The sequence below is a fragment of the Apodemus sylvaticus genome, chromosome 6, assembly GCF_947179515.1.
Source record: "Apodemus sylvaticus chromosome 6, mApoSyl1.1, whole genome shotgun sequence".
NCBI classification, from domain to species: Eukaryota; Metazoa; Chordata; class Mammalia; order Rodentia; family Muridae; genus Apodemus; species Apodemus sylvaticus.
Genome location: NC_067477.1, coordinates 11,154,337 through 11,162,989, shown reverse-complemented (window position 1 = coordinate 11,162,989; position 8,653 = coordinate 11,154,337). Strand labels below are relative to the sequence as shown.

General features: G+C 48.1%; 1 pseudogene; it reads left to right on the top strand.

Moving 5' to 3' along the window:
- Nucleotides 1–477: 477 nt before the first annotated feature.
- Nucleotides 478–2,181, top strand: LOC127687806 (60S ribosomal protein L31-like; annotated as a pseudogene).
- Nucleotides 2,182–8,653: the final 6,472 nt, after the last annotated feature.

The window sequence follows — 8,653 nt, the reverse complement described above, 5'->3', positions numbered from 1 at the left end:
ATGGCTCAGAGGTTAAGAGCACTGTGTGCTCTTCCAGAGGTCCTGAGTTCAATTCCTAGCAACCACATGATGGCTCACAACCATCTATAATATGATCTGATGCCCATTTCTGGTATGCAGGTGTACATGCAGACAGAGCACTCATATATGTAAAATAAATAAATTAAAAAAAATAAGTTCAGTTGATTTTATGAGGGGTTCAGTCTCATTTGCCAGCTGTTCTAAATAAAAACTCTTAAATCTTTTTGTATATGTAATTACTTTAAATACAATTGAACAGCTGACAAAATATTCTCTAATGTGTAAGACAGGTTTCTTTTTAAATTTTATTTTAGCCAGATGGGAGGCAGAGGTAGGCAGATCTCTGAGGTTGAGGCCAGTCGGTCTACAGATCAAGTTCCAGGACAACCAGGGCTACACAGAGAAACTATCTTGAAAACCCAAGGTGTCCTTCCTTTCCAACTTGGGCCCGGCAGGATGGCTTCTGCAAAGCAGGGAGTCGAGAAGGGCCATTCTGCCATCAACGAGGCGGTGACCCGAGAACACACCATCAGCATTCACAAGTCCATCTGTGGAGTGGGCTTCAAGAAGCGTGCTCCTCGGGCACTCAAAGAAATTCACAAGTTTGCCTTGAAAGAATGGGGACTCCAGATGTGCGCACTGACACCAGGCTCAATAAAGCCATCTGGGCCAAGGGAATAAGGAATGTTCCGCATCGCATCCGAGTACGTTTGTCCAGAAAGCGTAATGAAGATGAGGAGTCACTAAGCAAGCCCTGTACACTGGTAGCTTATGTGCCTGTTAACACATTCAAAAACCTACAGACGGTCAATGTGGATGAGAAGCAACCTGCTGAACGTCAAAGTTGCAGAACTGCCAGAAAGAAAGAAAGAAAGAAAGAAAGAAAGAAAGAAAGAAAGAAAGAAAGAAAGAAAGAAAGAAAGAAAGAAAGAAAGAAAGACAGAAAGACAGAAAGAAAGGAAAGGAAAGGAAAGGAAAGGAAAGGAAAGGAAAGGAAAGGAAAGGAAAGGAAAGAAAAGAAAAGAAAAGAAAAGAAAAGAAAAGAAAAGAAAAAGCAAACAAAATATCTATTGTTATGGCTGTGGCGTTGGCTCGATGGTTCAGAGCACTGGGTTCTCTTCTGTAGGACTCAGGTTTAATTCCCAACATCTACACAGTAGCTCACAACCATTTATAGCCCTGTTCTGGGGATCTCCCGCCCTCTTCTGGCCTCTGTGGCAACTGTATGTATATGGTAGGCGCACAGGCAAGCAGGAAAAACACATACATAAAAGTTAAAGAAGAATACACTTTTTGTTGCAGGATTTTCACATCCAGTCATATTAGGGCAGTGGACAGCCTATGATTGGACAGGAAAATGGAGGCAGAGCGAGGAGTTGAGAACAGAGATCACAGAAGGGAAGAGAACCGAGATGGCTTCAGATGTGGACCTGTGTGGCATTTACTAGCCACAAATAGCTAAGATTTTATAAGGTTAGAAATATTGGGATAAAGTTTTTATCATTAACAATTAGCTCTTAAGCCAGCGGTGGTGGCGCTCCCCTTTAATCTCAGCATTTAGGAGGCAGAGGCAAGTGGATTTCTGAGTTCGAGGCCAGCCTGGTCTACAGAGTGAGTTCCAGGACAGCCAGGGCTACACAGAGAAACCCTGTCTCAAAAAAAACTAAACCCAAAAAACCAACAAAAAGAAGAAGAAGAAGAAGAAGAAGAAGAAGAAGAAGAAGAAGAAGAAGAAGAAGAAGAAGAAGAAGAAGAAGAAGAAGAAAGAGTTTTGATTTACTTGGTTACTGGAAAGTGGGTCCACCGATCCGATTAAAGCGGTTTACGACAGAGAAAAAACACAGCTGGGATGTGTGGGAGTTGGCTGGGAGAGAATGGCCGGGCACCGAGCGGGACCCCACCAGGACATGGTATTGTGGCCTGGTGGGGCATGAGAGATGGTGGGCCATTTTTACTATTTCCCACAACACATTTTAAATGTTTATTTATATTATTTTCTCATGTGTGTTGGGGTGGACTGTTCTCATACAGGCCAGCCGGAGGCATCCTCTCTCCCTAGAGGTGGAGATATGGGTGGTGGGGTACCAGATTGGTGCTGAGCGCCAAATTCGGGTCCTCTGCAAGACACTGTTGAGAGCTCTTGGAATTTGGCACCTCTAAGAATTTGTCCCTGGGCTCTGACCAGGAGGCAGGCTCAGGTAAGAATATCAGAAACAGTGACAGGGCTTTGTTTACTGCTCTGCTTAATCACTACCTGTGTGACGTCCTTGCTTGCTGCTTCCCTTGGTTACTTTGTCTTTGATCTAAGAACTGACCACGTTTTGGGGATGTACCTAGAATGACGTGAACGTGGGCTGGAGAGAGACAAAGCTCCTTCAGCCGCAGCACTGGCTGGACTCATGTCATGGTTTTGTCTAAGTTTTGTTTTTCTTTTCAACCCTCACTCCCTCCCTTGAGACCCCGTTGACTGACTGAGCTGGCTTGGTCAGACTCTTAGTTTCTGAGCTATCTCTCCAGATGCCAGGATGGATCTTAAGTCTTAAAACACTGGCCAGTTTTTCCTATATCCCTCAAATCACAAAAACATGAGACCCAATTAATCATTTGACCTCCGTCTTCCAGGGACAGGGCTTCAAGTCTACAAAAGGCAAAGGTTTCATTTCAGCGGTGCTGGTCTCAGGTTAATCACAGCTAAGTCTTCCACCCAAGCTGACTAGAAACCACAGATTCTTAATTCAAAAGTATGGCAGGACTGACCTTGATGGAAGTGGTGACGGACTCTCAAGCTTCCCTGTGAACTGTCACAAGCCCAGCCTCCATCTGTGCTGATCTCCACGGAGAATCTCCCAACTCCACAGAGCAGTCATCTAAGCTCTGGTGCTCAAGGGCTTTTCCAGCCCTAAGCTCTGAAATCCTTCCACAAACCTTTCCCAGAGCAACACAGTCACGGCCTTCACAGCAATATCCCAGTTAATACGTGTGTGTTTGTGTCAGGGTGTGTACCAGTTCTGTTCTAGTTTGCCTTCTAGGATAAGCAATCAAAAGCAACTTGGGGAAAGGGTTTGTCCGCCTGACATCTTACTGTCCACCATGAGGGGGAGTTGGGGTAGGAGCCTGAGGGAGGAACCTGGAGCCAGGAACTAAAGCAGAACGGCAGAACCACGGAGCGCTGAGGTTCGCTGGCTTTCTTCTTTTGGCTTGTTCAGCTTGCTTTTTACGTAACCCAGGGCCCACCTGCCCAGGGCGGCACTGCTCACAGTGGACTGGACCCTCCCATCCACAGCTCACCAAGAGAATGCCCTGTAGGCGTGGCTCTACGGCCAATCTGATGGAGGCGTCTTCTCAGGTGAGGCTCTCTCTTCCCAGCTGACTTGGCTTGTGTCAAGCAGGGCCTTGGTGGGAGTGAGCAAGGATAATGAAGGGTAATGGCGAGTGTGGCTACGATCACAAACATTACAAACGTCTGCTAACATCTCATCGTAAACCCATGATTAAGAATAATTAATATGTGATCATTAATACATCATAGCACAAACAACCTTAAAAGGAAAAATGTTTTGTTTATGAAGAGGAAAAACAGTGCCTCTAACAGATGTACAGGCCAAGGATTCCAAAGACTCCTTCCTCCAGATGCCACAGCTTGACAGAGCCAATGCCAGGCTAGAGCTAGAGCAAGTGTGTTAAGGCCCGGGATCAGCACTGATCAGTCCTGGGATCAGCGGAGCGATGCAGGTTCTGCGATGTACTGTCTGCGATGAGCAGGCAGTAGCATCAAAGATCACTGCTGTCAGATCCACAGACGTGGAAGGCCACGCTAGGCTTCAGATGGTCTCTTATTGCTTAATCTTTTAATTTAATTTTTTAAAAGACTTTATTTTTAATTACACATAGATGTGTATGGATGTGTGCATGTCAGCGCAGGTGACTTCGAAGACCAGAAGAAAATATCAGATTTCTTGTGATCTGACTGATGCAGGTGCTGGGAATTGGGCCCAGAGCCTCTGCAAGAACAACCAGGACTTTAGCTTCCGAGCCATCTCTCCAGCCCCTGAAATGTTCACATTCTTACTAAGCCGTCGGCGACCCTGGTCACTTCCCTTCATTTTACTTCTTTATTGTTTTTCTTTTTAAAAAAAAATTATACACACACACACATGTATATATATATATAGCCAGGTGGTGGTAGCACATGCCTTTAATCCTAGCACTCAGGAGACAGAGGCTGACATCTCTGTAAGTTCAAAGCCAGCCTGGTGAACAAAGTGAGTTCCAGAACAGCTAAAGCTACACACACACACACACACACACACACACACAAAACCCTTGTCTTGAAAAATATATATGTGTGTATGTATATATATTATATGTGTGTGTGTTTATGTTTGTATGTGTGTATGTATGTATGAATGTGTCACCTGCATATCTGTTGGTGTACCACATGTGTACAATGCTCATGGAGGAGAGGTTGAAGGGAGTGTGAGCTCCCATGTGGGTGCAAGTGTTCTTGACTGATGAACTGTCTCCACAGCCCATGTAAACTGTTTCTAAACATGAACCATGAGAAAGCATGAAGGCTCCTTTGGATCCATGTAGCTAGGGGGATGGTAAGAATGAAGAGCGTGGCGTGGTGGTGGTGGTGGTGGCGGCGGCGGCGGCGGTGGTGGTGGTGGTGGTGGTGGCGGCGGCGGCAGCGGAGGTGGAGGTGGTGGCGGCGGCGGCGGCGGCAACAGAACACACCTTTAATCCCGGCACTCGGGAGGCAGAGGCAGGCAGATCTCTGAATCTGAGACCAGCCTGGTCCACAGAGCAAGTTCCAGGAACATCTAGCACTGCTATTACTTGAAAGAATGGCTTCCTTTGCCGTACACCTATTTACTTACATTGCTTTTTAAAATTTGTTGAATGGTAGCACTGTTTCCAAGCTAGTCTCCACCTGCAGACTGGATTGGATTCTCCTGTCTCAGTTTAGGCTGGTGAGATGGCTCAGCGGTTAAAAACACTGACTGCTCTTCCAAAGGTCCTGATCCAAAGGTCCTGAGTTCAAATCCAAGCAACCACATGGTGACTCACAACCATCAGTAATGAGATCTGATGTCCTCTTCTGGGGTGTCTGAAGACAGCTACTGTGTACTCACATATGATAATAAATAAATCTTTAAAAAAAAAAAAAAGCAAGAAAAAAGACTATTTGGGACTACAGGTACTCAATGATAAGCCAGGCCAAGGGAAGGTGACCATGACAACCAAAGGACTCGGTGAGTCTACTTGCTGTGCTCGTGTGACTGCCCAACCCAATTCCAAAGCAAATCGTTTTCTTTCAAAAAATAAGCAGGGGGGCTGTGGAGATGGCTGTGTTTGGATGCCCGGCACCCACATAAGAAGTCATGTGTGGCGTGACACTTGTAATTCCAGGGGCTGCCAGGAGGTGGAGCCAGGAGGATCCTAGAGGCTTGCTAGCTAGCTAGCTCTAAATCTACTGAGATACTGAATCAAAAGAAAAATGGCGGCGAGCCACAGAGGAGGACAGCGTCAACCTCTGGCCTCCACACACTCAAAGCAAACAGAAGACGGAGTCGGTGCTGGGAAGTTACACACCTAGGAGTGTGAACATTGTGGGTCTCTCTACACACAGCACCCCACCCCCATTCCACACAGGATGAGTTTACATCGCTCACCAGCTTTGGTTCCTCACAACCTTCTTTACTGCCTCACACCAAGGAAGAGGAAGGGCAGATGCCCAGTGATGGCAGCAAGGAGCTGAGCCGTTCTTAAATCCCTTCCGTGACTTGAGCCTCATGAGCGGAGAGCATCTTCCAGGAGTCCTGAGATCAAGGCTCCAACCCAAGACAGCAGTACAGTGGGAGCTGGCTTTGCTTCTCCCTTTAGGTGACCTGACTGAGGCCTGGCCCTGGAGAAGTGTGCTGAGATCTGCCTTGGGCCCTTCCAGAGTGACCAGCTAGCTCTGTTCCCAGCTAAGATCAATGTCCAATAGGCAAGGAGCAATGGCCCCGAGTGATTCTTCCCACCTGAGAAGCTCTCTGCCGGAAGACAGATGGGACTGCGTCAGACACCTCACTACACACACAGAAGGGCCCAAGGCAGAGTCCCTCTAACGCATTCTTTGGGCTGTGGCCCACTGTAAGATGTGCATTTTACAGTATTGCTCAAGAATTGTGTGTACACACTCACGTCTGAAAACACTGGGGTCTTGAGGACAGTAGCAGACAGGGGTCTGAGGTCACACGACTGGGCCTCTTACAGCCAACAGCACAGGGACATCCTATGAATAGGGGCCAGTTTTCTGGAGCAACCTCCCACCTAGAGCTCTGGGGATCCCCTCTTCCAGGTCAGTTGGAAATGTGGGAATCCGGGCTCAGCTTGCTTCTGTTCCTTATCCAGGAAGGAAGACACACTGGTCTGAAGACACTTCTGCAGGGGGAGAAGGCCTCGGCTCACAAGTGACTTTACGGGGTGCAGATGGAGCACAGAGCTGTACGGCTGGCCAAGGAACGTGTGCAACGTGCGACTATCACAGGAGAAGTCCTCCCACGCGTCGCACCTTACCGTAACTGCCCGCAGTTACATCAAACGGGTCACCTGGAAGGGAAGCTGGGGATGGATGGGAAGGCGGCAAAAAGAGACCAAGACAACATTGCTGTTCAAGGTCTCAAAGTTTAATGAGGAACTCCCAATATGTATAGGCAGGGGGAAAAGTCTAGAAGCTTCTCAGCAGAGTCAGTTCGGTTGCTCCACAGGTGGCTAGTGTGTCTCAGGAAACTGCAGGTCCTTGAAGAACAATAGGCTTCACCTTGGTCTGAGCGCTCCACCCTAGGTGGAGGGGATTATGGCTGACATAGGAGTTCCCTCTCAAAGGCTGGGAGAGGAACTTCATATTGGTCAATGTCAAGTTCCTGCCAGGTGGCATAGCACCTCAATAAGGCTCTGTACACCTTACTGTGGTCTTTCTTTCTATGTCCACACCTATCCATGGACATGTCTTTCCGTGTCTCTGGCAATGCCTAGAACACACCACCCTGGGAGTTCAAATAATAGCATTCCAGAGAAATCAAGCCTCATATGGCTGTGCAGAACTGAAAACCCAACCCTTGGGAGTGGTTAGAAGGAGGGGAATCAAGAGTTCAAGGCCAGCCTGGGCAACACAGCGTAACAGCCACGTGCCAGAGAGCCAGGAGCGCAGTGGGAGGTGCTTGCCTGGGGCTGAGGCTGGAACAAGCTGGATATAGCACAGTACACCTGTGATCTGAGCTCTCCGGAGCAGAAGCGGCAGAATCATTTAAGTGAGTTTAAGGATAACCTGGGCTACGTAGAAAGACCTTGTCTTTGCCCCGTCAAGAAAAAGTGGGCTGGGGACATAACTCGGGTGACAGTGTTTACCAAGCTTGTACAAGTCCCTGGGTTTGGTGTCTAGAATTTCATATAAACTAGTACTGTATGCACACTGTAATCCCAGCACTAGAGAGTGTGACAGAAGATCAAGGTCAAGATCATCCTCAGCTACACAGGGAATGTGAGGCCAGCCTGGGCTACATGAGACTCTACCTCAAAAACAAACAAAAACAAATAGCATAACTCACCAAAAAGTAAAATTAAAAGCTAAGTATCAAAAGCCTAAAGTTGTGCTAACAGTGTTGGTGCACACCTTTAATCCCAGCTCTCAGGAGGCAGAGGCAGGTGGATTTCTGATTTCGAGGCCAGCCTGGTCTACAGAGCGAGTTCTAGGATAGCCAGGGCTACACAGAGAACAGCCTAAGCCTGTGCCCAGCCCTTCTCCAGGCCCACCCCTGCCATCGAACTCGCCCCAACCACCCTCCTCAAACACTACCCACTGCCTGCTGCCTGAGCTATGAACGTCTTCAAGCAAATAGTGTGTGTGTGAACAGCTGACCCAGATTCCCGACTTGACAGAGGACATCTCCCAGGCAGTTGGGGAAGTGTGGGGATGAATTTAAATGTTACTCTCTGAAGCAGAAAGGCTGGATGGCAAGGTCAGGCTGCTTTTCCCAAGGGCGGGGGCTGGGTGAGGATATTGGTGCCAACATTCTCCAAAGGCCACAGCCCCAGGCTGGCAGTACCCAGTCAGCTCAGGGCCTCTCCTTCAAGCTCCGGGCCATCTGCAGAAGGATGTATGCTTTAGACCTTAATTATCCCGTATTTTATCCAGTCCCCGTGACCTGATTTTTTTCTATCCTCAGAGACCTACAGGGTAGAAGTAGAATTTTCTGTTTTAATCATAACGCTCATCAAATGAGGGCGTGACCCTTAAGCAAAAGACAGACACATCAGGAAGTAGGAAGGAGGCTGTGACAGACATTGCAGCCAAGGCCACTGTCCCCTTGGCCTTTCATCTATCACCGTGGAAACAGGGATACAGACAGGCCCAAGCCAGTCAAATCTAAGGGTGTGTGTTGGCATGAGACTCACCTCCCTCCTCCCCAGCTCCAGGGAATGTAAATGGTCCAGGAAATCCACGCTTCCCGCAGCCAGTGACCTAGTGTGGCAAGAATATTAAGGCTGGCAGCCGAGAGGTGAGGAGTCACGATGGTCAGTCCTGGTCCCATAATTCATCGGTGACCTTCCTTAGGCTGCTTGACCCCTGAGGACACTGCCAACC